The sequence below is a fragment of the Dipodomys merriami genome, unplaced genomic scaffold (assembly GCF_024711535.1).
Source record: "Dipodomys merriami isolate MVZ:Mamm:240054 unplaced genomic scaffold, mDipMer1.0.p SCAF_7, whole genome shotgun sequence".
Lineage (NCBI taxonomy): Eukaryota > Metazoa > Chordata > Mammalia > Rodentia > Heteromyidae > Dipodomys > Dipodomys merriami.
In genome coordinates, this window is record NW_027206290.1 from 7,535,872 (window position 1) to 7,557,793 (window position 21,922).

Consider the following 21,922-nt stretch of genomic DNA (forward strand, 5'->3'; position numbering starts at 1 on the left):
CATCTTACTTTATAATGATGGAATTGCTTTTTTATCTTGTGATTTTTTATATGAATTTAATTTTTTGTGTGACTAGTGCTATTATACCCATCTTGAGTGTCTTAGTTGTACTGTATCACATTCCATACCCTCATTTAATTCTAAATAAACTTCATTATTTTTCTGGATAGCATGATAAAAAAAAGAATGTATACATGTGTTCTTTATGGTGAAAATAGAGTATAATAGAGTGCATAATAGAGTATAAATGTATCAATGTTTAGTGTGTAGTTTGTCTGCCTCTGTCTTCATTTCTCTCTCACACACACAAGACTTTATTTCAAATTTAAATTCTGAATGGATCACAAATTTTTAGAGTTGAACGTTTCAGTGGTATAAATTACATACACAGGAAACATTCATTCCTGTTCTTACCCAGTTACCTTGCTGGAATGTAGATGTAAATGGCTCCTTCCAGAAGGAGGGTTTCATTTCAATTTTTTGATGTGGTGACCAAGTTTTCCCAGAACCATTGGTTGAAGAGACTACTTTTTCTCTCCAACACACATTTTGGACTTCTTTTTCAAAAATCAGGTAGTTATAGATACATGGATTTATTTCTGGGTCTTCTAACCTGTTCCATTGGTCTTTGGATTTGTTTCTTGTGCCAACAGCACACTCTTTTGTTATTATGGCTATCTTTTATAATTTGAAGACCCTGTTTTGGCCTTGTGTATTTCCAAGTGAATTTTAGGATTTTTTTATTTCTATGAAAAATAACATTGTGATTTCAATAGGTATTGCACTGAATGTGTAGATCACTTTTGGGAGTATGGATATTTTCAAAATTCTACCAATTCATAAATACAGGAGGTCTTTCTATCTTCTTATGTCTTCTTCAATTTCTTTCTTCAGAGTTTTGCAGTTTTTATTGTAGAGGTCCTTCACATTCTGAGGCCTATTTCTAGTTTTTTTTAACCTATTATAAATGGAATTGTCCTAAGTTCCCTCTTGTCCTGTTTATTAGTGTACAGCAAAGCTACTGCTGTGTGTTGATTTTTTTCTTTATCCTGCTCCATCATGAAAGTTGTATAAGAGTGAAGAGTGAACACTTTCATCTTGTTCTTAGAGGAAATGGTTTCAGGTTTTCTCCATTTAGAAGAAATGGATTCAGTATGATGGTTGTTGTGGATTGGTTATATTTAGGCTTTGTTATGCTAAGGTACATTCCTTCTATTCTGGTTCCTTGTATGCCTAGTTTCTCTAGAACTTTTATCATGAAAGAATGTTGGATTTTGTTAAATGCCTTTTCTGAGCCAACTGATACATGATTATATGACTCTTGTCCTTTCTTCTGTTTTTTGATTTACATGCTAAACCAAGGCTGCATACCTGGAATGAAACCAGCTTGATCATGGTTTACTATCATTTTGATTAATTATTGAGTTTAGTTAATAAGTGATTTATTTTAGGACTTCTGTGTTTATGTTCATCAGAGAGATCGGTGTAAAGATCTCCTTTTGTTTTGACACGTCAAGTTTTAGAATGCATTTAATACTAGGCTTCATAGAAAGTTTTGTGGTGATCTTTCTCTTTATATTTCATGGAAAAGTTTGAGGAGTATTAGTTTTGTTCTTTAAAGGTCTTATAGAATTCAACTGTGCCTGTACAGTATTTTCACAATAAAAAAAAATTCCTTGTCATGTTCTATTTAAGTGATTTATAACCTTTTGGTTCAATTTTGGTAGGTTCAGGTTATGAAGAAATGTGTCTGTTTCTATTAGATTTTCCAGGTTATTTGAATAAAAGCTGTCAAAATATTCCTTCTCCATCTTCTGATTTCCCTTTTATTCACTGTGCTAGACACATTTCCATCTCCTATTTATTTGAGTCTTTCCTTTCCATTTTTAGTTAGCTTATAAATTTTATTTGCTTTTTTGAAGAACTTTTCATTGATTCTTTTCATAGCTTTTAAGTCTTTATTCCATTGATTTCTGGCCTAATCTTTATTATTTCATATCGTGTTGGGTTTGGCTAGTTCTTGTTTCTTCAAGGAGATTAAGGTGCATCACAGGGGTATTAATTTGAGATCTCTGTTTTGTTGATGTAGACAATCACAGCTATAAGCATTCCTCTTAGCTCTTTCTTTATTGTCTCCCAAAGGTTGTGATAGGCTGTCTTTTCATTTTAATTGGATAATAAGAACTTTTGGGTTTCCCTTCCGATCCTCCCAATGACCCCACTCATCATTCAACAGTGTGTTATTCTGCCTCCATGAATTTGAATATTTTCTGTAGCCTCTTTCACTCTTGATCTCTAGTGTTGTTACATTTGTTACATTATGTTCTCACAGGATACAAAGGTTTTGTTTCTTTTTTTGGATTTTTAAAAATTCTATTAATATTAATTTCATTAATATTTACAAACATTATATGCTTTAATTATTTGAAACCCCCAATTTTACATTAATAATATTCTTTTTGCATTTCTCAGGACATAGTCACTATTTTTCTAATATATTTTTATCTTCACTTGTACAAAGGAGTGGCCATTCAATGAAGAAGTTTATGAATACAGTACAGCTTGATCAATGCCAGCCCTTCATCCTTCTTCCCTATCCCTCCCAACTTACCACTGCTTTCGGTTTTCTTAATTTTAGGATTTGCATTGAATTTTACAACTGCATGCTGCTCTCCCTCCCTTTTTATTCATCTACACCCACCTTGATCCCATCCACTTCTTTTCAAGTACAATTTTGACTGTGAGTTCATCTTTCTAAGAAATTATATCCTTTGAGTTCTACCCTGCATCTACCACATTTCAGTTAATATAGTTGTGTACAGTTGTAGACCACCATGAAGTGTTTACTTACATATTTATAAATTAATTCTAGGTTCTGTATGAGAGAAAAATGTATCCTTAGTCTCTCTGGACCTGACTTCACTTAACATGATTTTTTCAGGTCTTTCTATTTCTATACAGGATGCAATACAATTCTTTCTAATGTATTGCTAAAATTCCACTGTGTTTATATACTAATTTTTTTTATCCATTCATCCATTTGAGGGGCAATTAGTCTGATTCCATATCTGGTCTATGGTGAACAGTGCTGCAATGAACATGTTTGTGCAGGTGGCTTTACTATTATCCTAGTTTGTTATCTTTTGGATAAATCCCCAAAAGTGGGATTGTTGTATCATAGGGTATTTTTATGTTTAGTTTTTTTGAGGAATCTCCAAATTGCTTTCCAAAGGGGTTAAACACCAAAAAATAGAAGAGATCCCTTACCCATATTTGCACCAGCATCTGTTATTGTTTATATTATTGATGGAGGCCATTCTAACCTGGGTGAAATAGGATCTCAGGGTTGTTTTTATTTGCATTTCTTTTATGGCCAGAGATGTTGAACATTTCTTCATGTGTCTGATGACCATTTGTACTTCTTTAGCTCATTTGCCCACCTGTTAATTGGTTTTTATTCTTTTATGGCTTAGTTTCTTAAGCTCTCTGCAATAAATTTATAGCTGGCACAAATTTTCTCCCATTCCATTAGCTGTCTTTTTATCTTGTTAACTGGATTCTTTGCCATGTAGAAAGTTAGTTTGATGCAATCCCATCTGTGAAGCCTTTCTTTGATTTGCTGTGTTTCTGGATCTTTACTCAGAAAATTCTTGCCTGTGTCAAGGAGTTCTAATATTTCCCCTACTTCTTCCTGTAATGTTTTCATAATTTGAGGTCTTACGTTGAAGTCTTTGATTGATTTTGAATTGAGACAGGAATGCAATTTCAGTTTTCTGAATGTAGATGTCCAATTTTCCAGCGTCATTTGTTGAAAAGGCTCTCTTTCTTCCAGCCTGTGGGGTTTTTTGCTCCCTTTTGAGTATTAGATGACTGTGTATCTATGGATTTATTTGTGGGTCTTTTATCTGTTCCATTTGTCCTCAAGCCTGTTTTTGTGCAAGTACCAAGCTATTTTCTTTACTCTACCTCTGTAGCAGAGCTTGTAGTTTGGAATTGTTATAATTCCAGCACTACATTTACTTTGCAATTTGGGGCCTTTTGTGGCTCCATATAAATTTTGGGAGTTTTTTCTATCTCATTAAAGGATGATGTTGTTGGGATTTTGATGAGTATTGCAGTGAATTTTTAGATTGCTTTGGGATGCAGTACTATTTTCACAATACTAATGCTGCTAATCCAGGGGCATGGCACGTCTTCCCCTTCCTGTGTCTTCTTCAAATTTCCTTCTTCAAGATTTTATAGTTTTCATTGTAGAGGTCCTTCACATCCTTGATTAAGCTAATTTCTAGAACTTTTTGAGACATTTGCAAATGAAGTTTCTTTTCTGATTATAATCTTGACCTTCTCATGGTTGGTATACAGAAAAGCTACTGATTTTCATGCATTGATTTATACCTTGCTACTTTGCCAAAAATTTTAGACAGCTCTAGGAGCTTGGGGATGGAATCTCTAGGATCCTGTGAATATAAGATTATATCATCTGCAAATAAGGATAGCTTTACTTCTTCTTTTCCTACTTGGATCCTTTTATGTCTTTCTTTTGCCTGATTGCTCTTGCTAGGAATTCCAATACTCTGTTGAAGAGGAGTAGAGAAAGTGGACATCCTTGTCTTGTTCCTAATTTTAGAGGAAATGGTTTTAGTTTTACCACTAAGTGTAATGGTGGTTGTAGGTTTGTCATAAACAGGTTTTACTTATTTTATCTTATCTTACTTTTGAATATTTTTATTATCTGTAGGTAGTTGTACAACAGAGTTGCTATTCAACAACAGTTTATGAATACAGTGTGTCTTGATCAATGTTACTCCTTTCAATCAACTTTTATCATGTTGAGGAATGTTCTGTACATTCCTAACTTCTCCAGAGCTTTTTATCATAAAAGGATGTTGTCAAAGTCTTTTCTGCATGTATTGAGATTATCATGTGATTCTTACTTTTCCATTGAGGAAAGTATCACACTACGTTATTTGTTCATTTGAGTTTGGAGTGTTGTATTACATTATGTGTGTGTGTGAGAGAGAGAAAAAGAGTGTGTGTGTTTTAACTCTTTTATCTGTTTATCTGCATTCTTTTTGTTTATTTAACTTTATTTGTATTTACTTAGGATTCATTTAGCTTTTCATCCATATTCTCACTAAATTCCTATCATTGTTTGCTTGTGTTCTCTTTGAATTTGTCTAGTTGCTTATAAATGTTCTGTTTAATTTCTCTGAATGTTCTTATCCTTATTCTTTGAGTTCCCTATATGGAGTTTCTGCCACTTCACTCTCATTTTGATCCTTTATTGTGTAACTTTTGGTTAGGAGCATGTTGTGTTTATGTTCTTTCTCATATTTCTTGCATTTCTCTGTTGCCATTTATTCAGTTAAAAACAATTTGTGGTTTGGGTTTTTAGTCATCTGAAATCTGGGTTTAGGACTTGATGTTAGCTGGGTTTGTGTTGTTTCTTTTTGCTAGCATGGGATTATATCGCAGCTCTACTAAACTCACCAATACAAAGCCTAACTAGATAGTTACAGACAGTAAGATATTGGTAAGACTATCTATAGATACAGTCACATTATATTTGCAGAAGGCTAGAGTTTTTGTGTAAAACCACACTACATGTCAGAACATGTTAGGTGTTAGAACTTAGATTTTAAGAGTAGGAAGGGTGAAAGAAGAGACACAGAGCTAAAAAGAAGGGCCGAAGGGAAGCAGAATGTGATAATTGCAGATACCTAATATAATCATGTGCAGATTTATAGTTCATTTATAATGGAGAAGTTAGGTTGGTAACATCAGAGATTTCAAAGAGATAAAAAAGATAAGAGTAATAGAGTAAGGAAAGGAGAAAATAAACTACCAGTGAAAGAAAAGAAAAACATATCAGCTTTTCTTCTTCGTTGAAGGGAAGAGTAACTGACAGCTGTCCTGTATCATCAGAACAGATCCACCCTTCCAATCTTAGTTCCTGCTCTGGTTTGAACAAATAAAGCCCAGCTAGTGGCAGAGAAAGCCCTCCGCTTCTTTTGAAACCCATATTTTGCCCTGCTCAGAGCCTGAGGGATAAGGTAGCATACAGCACAAATCCTAAGACTGCTTCTCTCCTGCACATTTCATGCTGGGGAGGGGGAGGAGCACCTGCTGGTACACAAGTCATCAGTCATCCGTGTAGGACTTTACGCTGCTGCAGAATTGCCCACGAGACTACGCATTTCCACACGCTTGGTTGTGCTGAGTGGCCCTCCTAAGAATGAAGTACTTTAAATTATGAAGAGTGCCATTTGTTTCCAACCCTACACTTTTACATTAGGCGTGTAGGAGTCTACCAGTTAGCTTCAGCCTTTCAGGAGTAAGCACATGGCATTTTATTCTGCCACTGAAGATTTCTCCTGAGCCCATGCACTCATACCCACTGGGTTGGCATCAACATTATTACTAGGGGTAAAGTAGATTATAAAAAAATGAAATGTAGGCTGGGAAGGTGGCTCAGTGGTAAAGTGCTTGCCTTGCATGCATGAGGCCCTGGGTTCGATTCCCCAGCACCACATAAGCAAAAAGAAAAAAAAAGCCGGAAGTGGCATTGTGGCTCAACTGGTAGAGTGCTAGCCTTGAGCTGAAGAGCTGAGGGACAGTGCCCAGGCTCAGAGTTTAGGCCCCATGACCAGACCACCACCACCCCCGACAAAATGAAATGTTTGTCCCGTGCTCCAGTGTGGAGAAATTCACTATTCCTGTTCCATTACACTTACCCACTGAAGAATTAGGTGTGTGACTCATTTTCTCTAGTCGCTTTGCTGGCATCCTCTTCTGGGTCTGTGCATTCAGCTCTTGGTTTAAGTAGACTGGGTTTTTTTTTTTGTTTTTTTTTGGGGGGGTCCGGTCATGGGGCCTCAACTCTGGGCCTGGGCACTGTCCCTCAGCTCTTCAGCTCAAGGCTAGCGCTCTACCACTTGAGCCACAGTGCCACTTCCGGCTTTTTTCTTTTTGTTTATGTGGTGCTGAGGAATCGAACCCAGGGCCTCATGCATGCAAGGCAAGCACTCTACCACTGAGCCACCTTCCCAGCCCCGGTTTTAGTAGACTGGTATGGCAATCTCAGAGACACCCTGTCACTGCTGTCTCTCTGAGTAGAGGGACACAGATATATCTGTTCTTGATTCTACCTTTTTCCTGAGACAGGCTTTCTGTTCTCTGTCTGATTCCACTCTTCTGCCAGTTTTTCATGGATGTTTCTTGCCAGAAAAGAAGTAGAAAAGGAAGAATAGGTGGGGAACAAAAATAAAAACCACAAAAAATGTCTGGGATGGGACTTCCATCCCACTATGAAGGGGGCTTTCCTACTCTGTCTGAATACGTTATTTAATATTCAGTAACTTTAATTTCTTCTAGTGTCTACCTGTCTATATTTTCTCTAGCATCCTTGCTTAAGATTACTTTCTCCTTAGGGCACATACCTCTACTTAGTCTGAGGAGACACAGAAAGGGTTATTCAACAATCTGCTATTTTCTTCCTGCTCCCCAAACTTGTTTGACTATACTATCAGTAAAAATCATAGGAGCACTAGGTCCTACACTGTAAACTATAGAACACACAGTATTTAAGATGAGGTGATCATTGTAGCCAATTTGTATCCTAGTATAAAAACAGTTGTTTTTTTTTTACTTAGTAACATTTTAAAGTGGATATGATTTTAAACAAAACTATTTTGAAATAACCATTAAGACTTTATAAATTTGGAGATTTAATTTAAAACCAAACTGACTCCATAGTGATTCTAGATTTTAATCGTTGTTGTGCCACAAAAATCCTTCACAGAAATATGTAGGTCCTGCATAGATGACAAGTTACTGTCTGACAGAGTATGGGGGTCACAATGCCAGCTTATATATGAAAAATATTGGTGAAGTTTAATTTCTCCTACTTATGAATTTTTCAATAAACTTAAAAAAGTAGATGTAATATATATTACTGCACTCCGTTTTACCATTCTGAATTCCTCTCCTGGACTCCTGAAGAATCCTAGCTAAGGCATTGAACATGTCTGATCCAGAACTCTTGGAAGTCATTTGGGGAATAACTAGAATATAATGTAATTACCCTCTTCTTTAAAGCATGGTTGCCATGGTGCTTTATTTGATGAGGTATGCATTCACAGTTTGCAGGAAGAATGTTCATAGTCAAAATACTAATATATACATTGTAATAGCAGACACAAAGAAAATTTACTTGAATTGTACTAGAGTGGCCCTAGTGGGAAAGGTAATGGAGGGGACATTACTTCTCCCTAAGACATCTCCAAATACTACTCTTACTCATTTGCATTCCCTCTGAGACCTTCTTTTTTTAAAAAAAGAAAGTTGTTCATTCATGTATGGGGTGGTGGGGATCAAACACAGGGATGCCTACATGCTAAGCACATGTTTGCCTCCTAAGTATACCCTCAACCCCTCTTCAAGTGTCTAGAGTACAGGAGAAAGAATTCTTGGACGTGTCTTTGTGAGGATTGTGGTCTTTGTGAACACAGAGCCCCATGAATTCCACTCATCATATATTCTGGGTTCAAGAAGGTGAGACCTACTGAAACCAGTACACATGATTATCAGCTCTTTTTTCTTTTCCCAGTCATTATTTTCTTCTCATATCTATAATATACCCTCAGCTTTACCATTTAAAAAGCATCTAAAAATAGATTAGTTCTGAATTTGACTGGCTGAGATTATATAATATATATTTCATATATATATGAAAAATCTCAACTAGATAAATACAGTTAAAGAAAAGCTTAGAGATAAAAGAAAATCAATCCTCAGAAGGCTGTCATCATCCTGCTTGCATAGTGAATTGATTTGACAGACTCATAATTTGATTTGCTGTTCTTAAGGGGGAACAAATTTGATTTGCTCTTAAGGGAGAGTGAGTTAATTTTAATTATGCAGTATTTTTATAGGCATTAGTATTTTCATGCAAAGTATTAAAGAAAGTATCGATGCTCTCCCTAGAACTAAGGGTTTAGAAGCTTGTTGATAATTATTTAATAATCTGATTTTGAAATTAAAATTATGAGCTGTTGATTCACTTATTTTTATTGCAATATGTTGTGATATAGCAAAAGACACTTAAAATTAAAAAGCTGATGAGATTGTCTTTAAAAATCCCCTATGTGAAATGAAAGGATAATTTCCAAACTTCCTGTGAGCATAAAATCAGAGTTGTCATTTACTTTACCATGTATACTAGAGGTATATATTAGATACTGTTCCTATATAACTAAACAGTAGCTTACAATAATAACCATAATTTCAAATATGTCATATAAAACAGAAATCCAGCTCTGTGCAGCTGGTTGGTTTTGATTCAAGGTCTCTTATGAGTTTGCATTTCAATAACAGTTGGGATGATCTCAAAGTCTTCTTTACTCATTTGCTTTGGGAAGTCTCAAACAGTGAAGGGTGGGAACAGTTGTGATTCTTCACCCAAATGGAGGAGGATCTATCTCTGCACATGGAGATCTCAGGAATTAGACTTTGTAACAGTTCTGGGCTCCAAAGGAATTACCCTCAAGAGAAACAGAAGAAAGTCTTTACTTTTTCTAATCTAAATTCACATATTATTGCCTTTCCACATTTCAGTTTACTAGAAATGAGTCAATAAGAGTGATCCTTATTGAAGATGAGGGGAACTAGACTCTATTTAAAAAAAAAAACAAACAAACTAGAATGTCAGGAACTTCCATCTTTGGGCCCTCTCCATTGAGAGTCTGTATTGTCTGTTTCACTTTCAAATAAACTTGCTTTTTAAAAAAATAATAAAATAAAATGTCAAAAGTAAAAAGAAAACCTTAGCTGAGCATGTTGGTACATCCCTATAATCCTAATTGAGCAGAGGCTAAGGCAAGATTATGAATTTATTGCCAGACTAGGCTACAAAGTAAGACCTTGTCTTAAAAACAAATAATAAACAAAGCTTTGTTGACATGACTACCATACCATGAAGCTCAGTTAGTACCTGCCCCCTCTCTACCTTGCTTATCTTCCCTTCTTTAATTTCCTTTCTGTCTCTCCTTTCAGGCCAATTGCTCAGTCCCATGGATTTGAGCTTTAAGATCCTCTTTTTATCTACATTCCACATCCAGGCTATCTTATTCCCAAGGCCAATTAATCCTTAATTCACTGTTCAGACCAAAACCCTTTAATGATGATAATAGTCCACAAACTCTTTCTCCAGATATGTTTGGTGTCCGAATCAAATAGAATCTCATTTAGAAAAAAGAACTGTGGAGTGTTCATATCCCTTCATATAATTACTGAATTAGATTTCTGATGGCTGGAACTCAGTTTACAATATCCTCAAAGTTTACAATATCCTGTAGTGAAGTAGATTCTAAAATACATGAAAATATAAACTTCAATGTTTGATGCCATACAGAATTGATTCTCAGTTGTGGCATGTTGCCATAGTTACAGAACAAGCAGTCTTGTGGTAATACAGTGATACTCAGGAACGGAATAGTTATCCCAGTGTTGTCACCTGCACCACTCTTCACATCTCCTTGCCTGAGTAGGAAGAATCTCTTAGAATAAAAGAGATTTCAAAGAAGTGTTAATGTGATCAGGAGTATGTGTCTTCATGAAATCCTAGCCTGGCAAGATTGGATCTGAATAGATGTGGCACATCTTCCCACCACCACTTCCACACATTTTTTCCATGCCTCCTCATCATTTGTCTCTCTTTTATAGTCTTTTAAGTATTTTCTAATGAATAAATTAGTTAATTAATTAATTGTCTTAATGAATATTCAGTTACATCTTCTCTAGAACACCATCTGGTAGGAACACAACCTTGGAATTGTTTCTTTCCCCTTTGTTTATTCAGAAAATTGCATTACGGTCTGTATCATATATATGGTTGTTATAATACCTTATATTGTTATTGATTATTTTTATTATACAGTAAGTTATTATATTGTTGGATTATATTGCTTGATTATATTGTTGATATTCGCTTACCAGATTTTTGTGTCACTCAGGTTGCTACTGGAAAACAATGACACACTCTTATAGCTTAAACACACTTCAATAAAAGTCTTTATGAAATACCTCTGTGAATGTGTACATACAACATGAGGAAAACTATAAAGACAGTCATGGGGCTGGTGAGCATGAGGTCTGTTTCCATCCCAAGGCCTATAGATTCAAGAGGAGGAAATTACTTAACTTGAGCCATAAGAAAAGCAAATATAGGATGAAGATTATCTATAAGAGCCTTGTCCTTAAGGAGATAAATGTAGTCAGCCTCTAATGGTACTGTAGCATAAGAGTAAAAGAGATAAATATCCAGAGTTTTCCTCTCCTCCTTTCTTCAGATACCCCTGTTGATATTTACCACTGCTCCAAACCAAGAGAAAGCTAGATGTCAAGTGAACCTATGGATGCATTCCACTGTCAGAAAGATGGTGGAGAGCAGAGCCAGGGGAAAATACACAATACAATTAGAGTCTCACTAGGAGAAGATATTTTTTCACGTACCTTTAGTCTTTTTCATGGCTCCACCATGAATTGTGGATAGTAGTTGTTCAAAAACTATCATTATGCAAAACATGTTAGTTTCACTTCCCCAGAATACTTGATAAGTGCCAAAGGTTTTCCCAGTGCTAACCTTTTGCATTTTCTGTACAGTGATTCACTCACTTGCCACCAAGTACAGTATTTCTTTAATCTCCAGACCCATTTCCCTTAATGTCTTTAATAGAAAAGGGCAGTCTCTTAAGAAAATGCAGATACAGTTCTAATATGAGTATCCTAAGAAATAATCAAAAAATAAATTCAAATTAAATACGCTGTTATGGATTTTGGAAGTTCAAGATTCTATTCTCAGATCCTACCAATTTAACCTTACTAATATAACATATGCTATATTCTGTTAAGAGCCTGAGTACATGTACAGTGTGCCACTGTGGGATAAGAAAATAATGTTAGTTATGCAGAATTTGTAACGGGAATTCATAGGATAACTACACAAGGATTCTTACCATTACAGAAAGATTCAAATGGGATTTTATTATTAGACTAGAAATAAACATACTTCAGTTTTATAGGCAATACTTCATGAAATAAAGACATAAGCTGAAAAATGAAAGCTAGAACAAGATGTAATATGCAGACACTAATGAGAGTGACTTTGTCTTCTTTAATAGACTTCAAGACAAAAAGTTTTGTTAATTCATCAGACCCTGTTGAGTACATATATTATTAGTATTTATCTGAAGACATACAAATTATAAATGTGTCTGTACCTAATAAAAGTTTCAACAATTATATACATGAGTATTTAAAAGTTTCAACATAGGTAAATCAAAAATAAAATAGATATACACTCATGGTTGGAAATTTGAATTCTTATCATTTATTCTAAGAAATAGACAGAATATTAATATGAGATAGATCTAAATAAACACATCTAGAACACCATATCCAAAAACAATAGAATAGTGAAATTTTGCATAGTATGTTTTTGATAATGGATGTAAAAGCCCTCAAAAGCATTTAACATAAATTCTTGGGGGAAAAAACACAGCATATTAAGAATAAAAAATGAAATTGTTGTCAGATACCGGTGGCTTATGCCTGTAATCTTAGCTACTCAGGATGCTGAGATCTGAGGCTCGCATTTCAAAGCCAGCCCAGGCAGGAAAGTCCCTAGACTCTTATCTCCAATAAACCACTAGGAAAAAACCAGAAGTGGCGCTGTGGCTCAAGCAGTAGAGAGCTTGCCTTGAGCTGAAGAGCTGAGGGATAGTGCCCAAGCCCAGAGTTCAAGCCCCATGACCAACCAAAAGAAAAAAGAAATTGTTCAAAAACTCCATGGTTTACATTCTATTCACTAGAAAAATATTGTGTGCTCTTCCTCTAATACTGAGGACTTCACAAGTATACATACATACATATATATATATATATATATATATATATATTTGTGAATTACATGATTGTTTACAGAGTCTACAAAATGACTATCAAAATGATTAATTAAATCTAATATTGTCATTGAATGTATAAATCAGTTGTATCTCTATATGTGAGTACCAAATATCTATACATTTTATAAATAGAATGGGCCATCAGTACCTTATTTTTAAACTTATAATTTTTTAATGTTTTCAAAGATTTTAACATCGTGATTTTTTAATAGTATTGTTCAAATACATAGTCACTAGTACTTCTCTAAATATGTGGATGAGATAGAGAATCATAAGCTTAAGTATGCATGACAAAAGGTAGTAGTGCCTAATTTTCTAATGAAGAGAAATGAGTAGCATTTGATTATTGTATTTAATCTGTGTGTAGTCCTTGGTTCTTTTTTTTCTATTTTTTTCTTTGTGAGTAAGCCTAAAGATATTTTTCTTATTCATGCTTTAGATAATGTGCTCCATAAGTATATTTATTTGTTCTACAGTAACTTGGTCACAAATTGTACGGTCTATTTATCTAGCATCTGGTATCTAGTAGTCGCTTGCCTCTGAGGGTAGCTGAGTCATTGCACAGACAAAGCTATGCAAGAATAAGCATTTTCTCAATCAATTGGTACCAAAAGTACTCTTACCATGTGGAAATTCTGGGTATTAAAAAAGAAACAAAAGCACACACAACTTAAAAAAAAATTGGAATTAAAAAAGATTTGTAGCCACTGATCTCATTTCTTGGAGAGATTAGAGTTCTGTCTTGAGGATTCACAAATCCAAGTAGTGGGATAGCTAATATGCATCTGGAGTTTTGTATTCACCACTTTCACCCAGCTGTTCTGTCTGTGTGCACTAAAGAGGTTCAATCCAGTCTCAGAGGACTAGGACTTGTCTATCAGAAGACTCTGGAGTCAGATCCAAAAACATGTTGAACAGGGGTTAATATATTAAAGTACATTTTTATTTTCCCAATGGACTCATTTGAAAAAGAAAGCACATTCAGCTTTTAAAATTCTTCGTGTGTTTCAATGTTGGTTTATCTCTTATGAATATTTCTTATGAATGTTTTCTTATGAATATTTCTTACCCATGCATGGTTTTGTTTCATTTTATTATTATTTTTTTAACATTTTTTTTGAAGTCTGGTTGTGGGGCCTGAACTCTGGGCCTGGGCGCTGTCCCTCCACTCTTCAGCTCAAGGCTAGTGCTCTACCACTTGAGCCACAGCCCCACTTCCAGCTTTTTTTTTCTTTTTTCTTATGTGGTGCTGAGGAATCAAACCCAGGGCCTCATGCATGCAAGGCAAGCGCTCTACCACTGAGCCACCTTCCCAGCCTATTATTTTATTTTTATGGGATAGTGATTAAAATTACATCCTCATGTTTGTTAGACAAGAGCTCTACCACTTGAGCCATGACCCCAGTCCTTTGGCTTGTTGTGTATTTTGTTTTGTTTCATATAGGGTCTTATGTTCTTGCTTGGATTGTCCCCAGACTCCAAACCTCTTACCTCTGCATCCCAAGTATCTGGGATTATAAGCATGTACCACCACACTGGTCTCAAGCATGTTTCTAAATAATATATTCTATGAATCTTCACTTCTGAGTAAATGCACTTGTATTTAAGAAAATAATTTTGAACTATATAGGAAAAAAGTACCAGTACCAGTAAAGTACCTGTTGTTAGCCAGGCACTGTTGGCTCATGCATGTAATACCATCTACTCAGGAGGCTAAAATATGAATATATTATTTTGAAGCCAGCCCAGGCAGAAAGTCCATGAGACTCTTATGTCCAATTTACCAGTAAAAAGGTAGAAGTAGAGGTGTGGCTCAAGTGGTAGAATACCACCTTCATTTAAAAAGCCAAGTAAGAGTGCATGGCCCTGAGTTCAAGCCCCAGTACTGACACCAAAAAAGTATAATTTTTAAATATTATAGCAAATGATTAGTGCCAACTCTTGATTTTCTTCTTGTCTGAAGATTTCTAAGAATTCTTTAATATTAATTTGCACACACTAAACCTTCAGTCTTTGACTAAATGATTGCACGAATGAGTAAGTCCTATCCCGAGTGAATGATGGTATAATGATCTTATATTCATGGGTCTTTGTTTTTTTATTATTAAAACATAGTAATAAACCTTTTAGAAGTTCACCCAGACATGTTTTATTTGAAATTCTTGAAAATACTCTCCTTAATGCAACATGGGTTTATGTGTCTATCTGTATGTATATGCAAACACATGTGTGTTTAGATACATACTCAGATATAAGTAGAGAAGGTAAGGAAGAAAGGTGAGGAGAGAGGAGAGGGAAAAGAAGATGGCAAGATATTTGGAAAGATTTTCTAGCTTAGATTAGTTTCTTCCCACATCATTCATACATTTCAGAAAAGAAAGGAAAGAAGGAAGGAAGGAAGGAACTAAGGGAAAAGAGGGAGGGAGGAGCGGAGGGAGGGAGGGAAGGAAGGCCAACAAAGCACTAATGCATGCTTTGAATGATCATACTATTTGGTTCCCTGTAAGAGAGAAAAGGACCAGAAAGAGGCAGTTGCTGCTATGGACAACTGAGACTTACAAATCTGGGTGCAGCTCAGTGGCACCATCATGGCTTGAAATGACTCAGTCTGTTGGCTTCAGAGCCTTGGAAAATTACCACTTGGGAATGGGAACATAACTAAAGATTAGTTTGTCAAAATGCTAGATAGAACACTAAAAGTAGGCATTCACACAATTATTAAGGAAACAATTTCTTTGGTTTAAAAAAATTAATTTAATTTTAAATGCCTCTTTTGTTCACCACTGCTTTGTATTAACACTTTAATTGAGTATGGAACATATGGGAACAATGTTCACCATCGTGTGTGTGTGTGTGTGTGTGTGTGTGTGTGTGTGTGTGCGCGCGCGTGCTGTTCATTAGGGCTATAGTGTAATACTACAACCAATTTCTCTAAATTTATGCAGCCACCTCACTTATGTTTATAAACTATTTCGCTGTATGTACACGTTTAAATGTTAATTACTCCCCAAACCTACCATGCTGAAGGGGATTCTGGGGCTATCTCTGGTGTATGGTGATCAGAAGCAGTGATAAATTTCTGCCCATCCCAAAACAGTAACCCTTCTAGGAGGAGCCAGTCTTCCCACTGTATAGACTGGAGGGTTAAACCTCCTTCATGGTCAAAAGCCTGAAAACCAAGCCATTTACTGGGTCTGTACAGGAAAAGAGCAAAACCTATACCCTCTTTCCAGAAATGAGTTTATTTAAAGGAATGAAGGGAAAGCAAGGGGAATTGATGAACAGATACTACTCACTGATTGAAAGAACTATTGTTTTCATATATTCTGATAGTCTCCAAATTGGTTGCTATTATCAATTTGATTTTTACTAGGCCATCAATTTCTAAAATGGACCTTTTACTTATCCTATTCTAAATTATATCAGAGAAAGCTATAGCTCAATGCAGATCCTAAGCACTTTTTAGCTACTTTTTAAGCTCTTCTAATATTTTGAATTCATTCTGCTTCGGATAAATGTAATGCGGATTTATTCTTTTAAATGAGTGCATAGAATCTAAGTGTATAAAATAGATAGGTCAGGAGGAAAGACATTGTTCTTGCTTTTTTGTGTGTATGTGTGCTTATCCTGGGGCTTGAACTTGGGGCCTAAGTGTTGTCTCTGGACTTTTTTTTTTTTTAATTCAAAGCTAGATTTCTACCACTTGAGCCACAGCCCCACTTCTGGCTTTTTTGGTGGTTAACTGGAGATGAGTCTCACAGACTGCTTCTTAGGCTGGCTCTGAACCACGATTCTCCAATTTCAGCCTCCTGAGTAGCAAGGTACAGGCATGAACCACCCGCACCAGCTTGTTCTTGTTTTATAAATGCAGCATTTATGTTCCCACAGTGTAAAAAATACAGCTTTTTACACTTGGTGTAGTACTCAATAAGCTCTTACTAAGTTAAGAGTGAGTTAATGAGAATTTTCGCGCCAAACCCACGGCGTACACGAGGTGTGCCCTAAAAGCTTGGAGTCGAACACTGCTGCTGGCATGGGGTGCCCGCTGAACTGCATCGTCGCCGTGTCCCAGCACATGGGCATCAGCAAAAATGGCGACCTCCCCTGGCGCCCACTCAGGAGTGAATTCAAGTATTTCCAAAGAATGACCACAACCTCTACAGTAGAAGATAAACAGAATCTGGTGATTATGGGTAGGAAAACCTGGTTCTCCATTCCTGAGAAGAATCGACCTTTAAAGGACAGAAATAATATAGTTCTTAGTAGAGAACTCAAGGAACCCCCATCCATAAGGAGCTCATTTTCTGGCTAAAAGTTTAGATGAAGCCTTAAAACTTATTGAGCAACCAGAATTAAACAATAAAGTAGGCATGGTTTGGATAGCAGGAGGCAGTTTTGTTTATAAGGAAGCCATGAATCAGCCAGGCCATCTTAAACTATTGTGACACAGGTCATACAGGAATTTGAAAGTGACACATTTTTCCCAGATATTGATTTGGAAAAATATAAACTTCTCCCAGAATACCCAGGTGTGCTTTCTGAGGTCCAGGAGGAAAAGGGCATTAAGTACAAATTCCAAGTATACGAGAAGATTGATTAATGTAAAGATGTTTTCTGGTTTATTTCAAGTTGTGCCAAATCCTTCCCCCTTAAAAGTAATGTATTTTTACATTGGAAAAAGACATGTATTTACTTTAGATCTATAATTATTTTTGTTTGCTTATGTGTTTTCCTGCATGCCACTTGATAATTATATCTAAGCAGTATGTTTTTATTCCTCATTAATATTAGGGAGGTTATATTAAATACCATTTAGGAAAAATCCCTTGGCATAACTGACTCAGCACCCTTGCTCCAAGGCCAGAACTGACTTCCTTCCAATACCTGCTCAAGGCAACATATCTATCTGTAAGAGGGCCTACAGTGGGAAAGTGCCCTGGGAACATCAGTTAATGTAAGGGCCCACAGAGATAAGAACTAGATAGATAAGTCTAAAGGGCAGGAACAGGAACAGAAGAGCTACAACTCACATTTTTAACAGAAAATTAGGTCAGAGTTGGGCAAGTGAATTATTCTGTGCACATCATACTTCTGAACAAAGTTCTTTTTACTTAGACAGGGACTCAGTAAATTGAGAACTCCATTATTATCTATAGGGATGGTCAAGAAACAGAAAGGAGATTACCTAAGGAGCACTGTGAGACCTGTGAAATTTCTTTCTAATCTTTAGTGATATTCAAGGGCCACTCTGGTAATGTTCTTTATCCAAAAGAGAGCAATAAAAAATGATAGCTGCAGTTAAAAATTTATAGAGATAATAAACTAAGAATGGATATTACTAGAAACCAAAATTAGCAAGTTAGAAGCTAAAACTTCACAAAGTTTTTTTTTTTTTAAATGAGACTAAAATGTGCGACCATGTTAGCAGGACAAAAGTTATTTGGTATGCAAAAGAAATAGCATTTTCTACTTTAAAAACCTGAAAAAGAAAATCAAAACAGAACTTAGAAAGTGGCAGAAACTCCCATGCTCCTGGATTGGAAAGATCAACATCATGAAAATGGCAATACTTCCCAAGGCTATGTCCAGATTCAATGCAATACCTATCAATATTCCAGAAAATAGAAGAGGCAATCCAAAAACTCATATGGAACAATAAAAGACCCCAAATAGCAAAAACAATCCTTAACAGAAAGAACAGTGCTGGAGGAATATCAATACCAAATTTCAAACTCTACTACAAGGCCATAGTAATCAAAACAGCTTGGTACTGGCACAAGAACAGACCTCAAGACCAATGGAATAGAATTGAAAACGCAGAAATGAACCAACAGACCTATAGCCATCTAATCTTTGATAAGGGAGCTAAAAAAACAGAATGGAAGAAAGACAGCCTCTTCAGTAAATGGTGCTGGCAAAATTGGTTAATCACTTGTAGAAAACTAAAGCTAGAACCTTATATATCACCTTGCACCAGGATCAACTCCAAATGGATCAAAGACCTCAGAGTCAAAGCAGACATTCTGAAAACATTACAGGATGGAATAGGAGAAACCCTAGATCTCCTTGGCACAGGCCAAAATTTTCTTAATAGAGACCCAGAAACAAAACAAATCAAAGAAAGGTTGGACAAATAGGATTGCATGAAATTGTAAAGCTTCTGCATGGCAAAGGACATAGCTAGCAAGATCAATAGAAAGCCCACAGGTTTGGAGAAGATCTTCACTAACCATACAACGGACAAGGGTCTCATATCTAAAATATACCTGGAACTCAAAAAATTAAATCCCCCAACAACAAATCCTCAAAGAAACAACTGCCCAATATATAAGTGGGCTAAAGACTTACAGAGAAACTTCTCTGAAGAAGAAAGAAAGATGGCCAATAGACACATGAAGAAATGTTCAACCTCCCTAGCCATAAAAGAAATGCTAATCAAAACAACATTGAGATACCAGCTCACCCCAGTTAGAATGGCTATAATCAAGAACTCTAATAACAACGGATGCTGGAGGGGATGTGGACAGAAGGGAACTTTACTTTGGAAAGTAGTATGGAGGTTCCTCAAAAGACTCCACATAGAGCTCCCCTATGACCCAGCAATCCCACTTTTGGGCATTTACCCAGATGATCCAAATAAGACCATACTAAAGCTACCAGCACAACTATGTTTATCACAGCATTATTTATCATAGCTAAGATAAGGAAGCAACCCAGATGCCCCTCAGTAGATGAATGATCAAGAAAATGTGGTATATATACACATGGAATTCTATGCCTCCATCAGAAAGAATGACATTGCTCCATTTGTTAGGAAATGGAAAGACTTGGAAAAAATTATATTAAGTGAAGTAAGCCAGGCCCAAAGAAGCATAGGTCCCATGGTTTCCCTTGTTTGCAATTACTAGTATATGTCTGAGACAAGCAGAAACGATCAGATAAGTTGATTTAGGCGAAATGAACCCCAAGATAAGGATTCAAATGTTTTTTCTTTCTTTTGATTGTTTCTAACATATTTATAAGATGATTTCTTTGTTGCTTTGTATGTCCCTCCCCCATGGTATAACCCCTGCTCTCACTGTATTTGATGTTGGTATAATTTGGGGAGAGAAGGGCAAAAACAAATTGTTTAAATAGGGATACAGGTGGACCCAAATGAGATGTACATGATGTTATGTCAAAAAAACAAACTTTACAACTTTGGCTGTGGGGTAAGCGGGGATGGGAAGGGATGGGAAGGGGAAACAAAGGAGGAGGCAACAATGCTTGATAAGAAATGTACCATTAAATAAACATAGTTGTGCTGGAAAAAAAAAGAAAATGTACTCATTACCTTGCCTATGTAATTGTAACCCCTCTGTACGGTATTTTCACAATAAAAAAAAAGTGATTTAATGAATATGAGGATGGGTGAGTAACTAAGTAGATAAATGAGATTTAATGTGAAACAGAACTGTATTAAACATGAATTCTCTTTTGAAGTATTTATTTCAGCCACACATACTAACCTAAGAAAAACATTTCAATTTTCTTTGAAGCAACACCATTGAGTTTCTTTTTTCTAAAGAAACTTATATCTTATATCTGAATTCCAGATGGAAATCTTTCACACCTTAGAATGACATTTTGAGGTGAATTTTCAGCCTATTTTCCATTCAATGAATTTGTACATGGAGTATTCATGGAACTGCCACCTAATTTCTTATCTATTTTATATTATCACAATACCTGTGCACATTTAATACATACTTGAGCTTCATTTTCAACTAATAAATGCCTTTAAAGATCTGAAAATGTGTTTCTTGCTTTAAGAATTTCTCAATTACTTTCTAATATATCTTTTGAATGAGTGCAGTATGACTCAAAGCTTAGAATCTAAGAGTCTAAAATAGGTAGGTCAGGAAGAAAGACACTGTTCTTGCTTTTCAAAGGAATACCACTTATTTGGTGAGAGTAAAATCTACTCTATATTTAGCTCTATTAACTTTTTTAAAATTGCTTTTTTTTAAATTGCTGTATAATAGACCGAATGGGGATTTGGACCAGACCATATGCCGAGACCATATGACCATATGATCTTCTTAAGAGTTTTTTGGTTGTTTTGTGTGTGTGTGTGTGTATGTGTGTGTGTGTGTGTGTGTGTGTGTGTGTGTGTGTGTGTGTGTGTGTGTATGTGTGTGTGTTTGCCAACACTGGGGCTTGAGCTTAAGAGGCCTGGCTGCTGTCCCTGAGCTTTTTTGCTTAAGGCTAGTGCTCTACCACTTTGAGCCACAGCACTGCTTCTAGTTTTCTGGTGGTTAATTGGGGGTAAGAGTGTCATGAACTTTCCTGCCTGGACTGGCTTTGAATCATGATCCTCAGATCTCAGCCTCCTGAGTAGCTAGGATTACAGGCATGAGCCAGCAATGGTTGGCTGCTAAAAGATATTTTGAAGGATCTTTTTTGCTTCCATGTATTTATGAGCACAGTAGACAATATAAGTTAGATTGGTGTTCACATTGTAATGACAATTATTCCATCTTAGACATGGAAGTCATTTAAGTGTTACAGGAAATCAGGGAGAAAGAGGTTAGTTTAGGAATTGGCTAAATGGTAACCATTCCCAAATCTACTAAAGAAAGCCCTTAAAGGTGATGATAGCATCATCTACCAGTCTTTCAATTCTGTGACCTTTTCCTAGTTGGTGCTCGTTTTTTCTTCTTGTTGGACCATCATATGTACAACTAATGAAGAATCTATACTGTCGCCTTTGTCATCAGGTACACCAGGTTTATCCCAGAGACTAAGAAGAGTGATACATCTATGTATATTTGAACTCTTCTTCTTAGCTACCATTTCTCCCTCTGCTTCAAATTCTCATAAAGTCCCTTGGGTTTTGTTTTATTTTGTTTTTTGGTGGTTTTTTGAAATAGCATCTGGCTATGTTTTCCAGGCTGGCCTCAGTCTTGTTATCCTCCTGC

At 35.9% G+C, this 21,922-nt stretch overlaps 1 protein-coding gene and 1 pseudogene across 3 annotated transcripts in view; both read left to right on the forward strand.

The window, feature by feature from the left end:
• Ak5 (adenylate kinase 5) overlaps positions 1-21,922 on the forward strand; it is a 251,680-nt gene that overhangs the window by 29,021 nt on the left and 200,737 nt on the right. The window lies entirely within an intron of this gene.
• On the forward strand, positions 16,996-17,562 carry LOC138816640 (dihydrofolate reductase pseudogene; annotated as a pseudogene).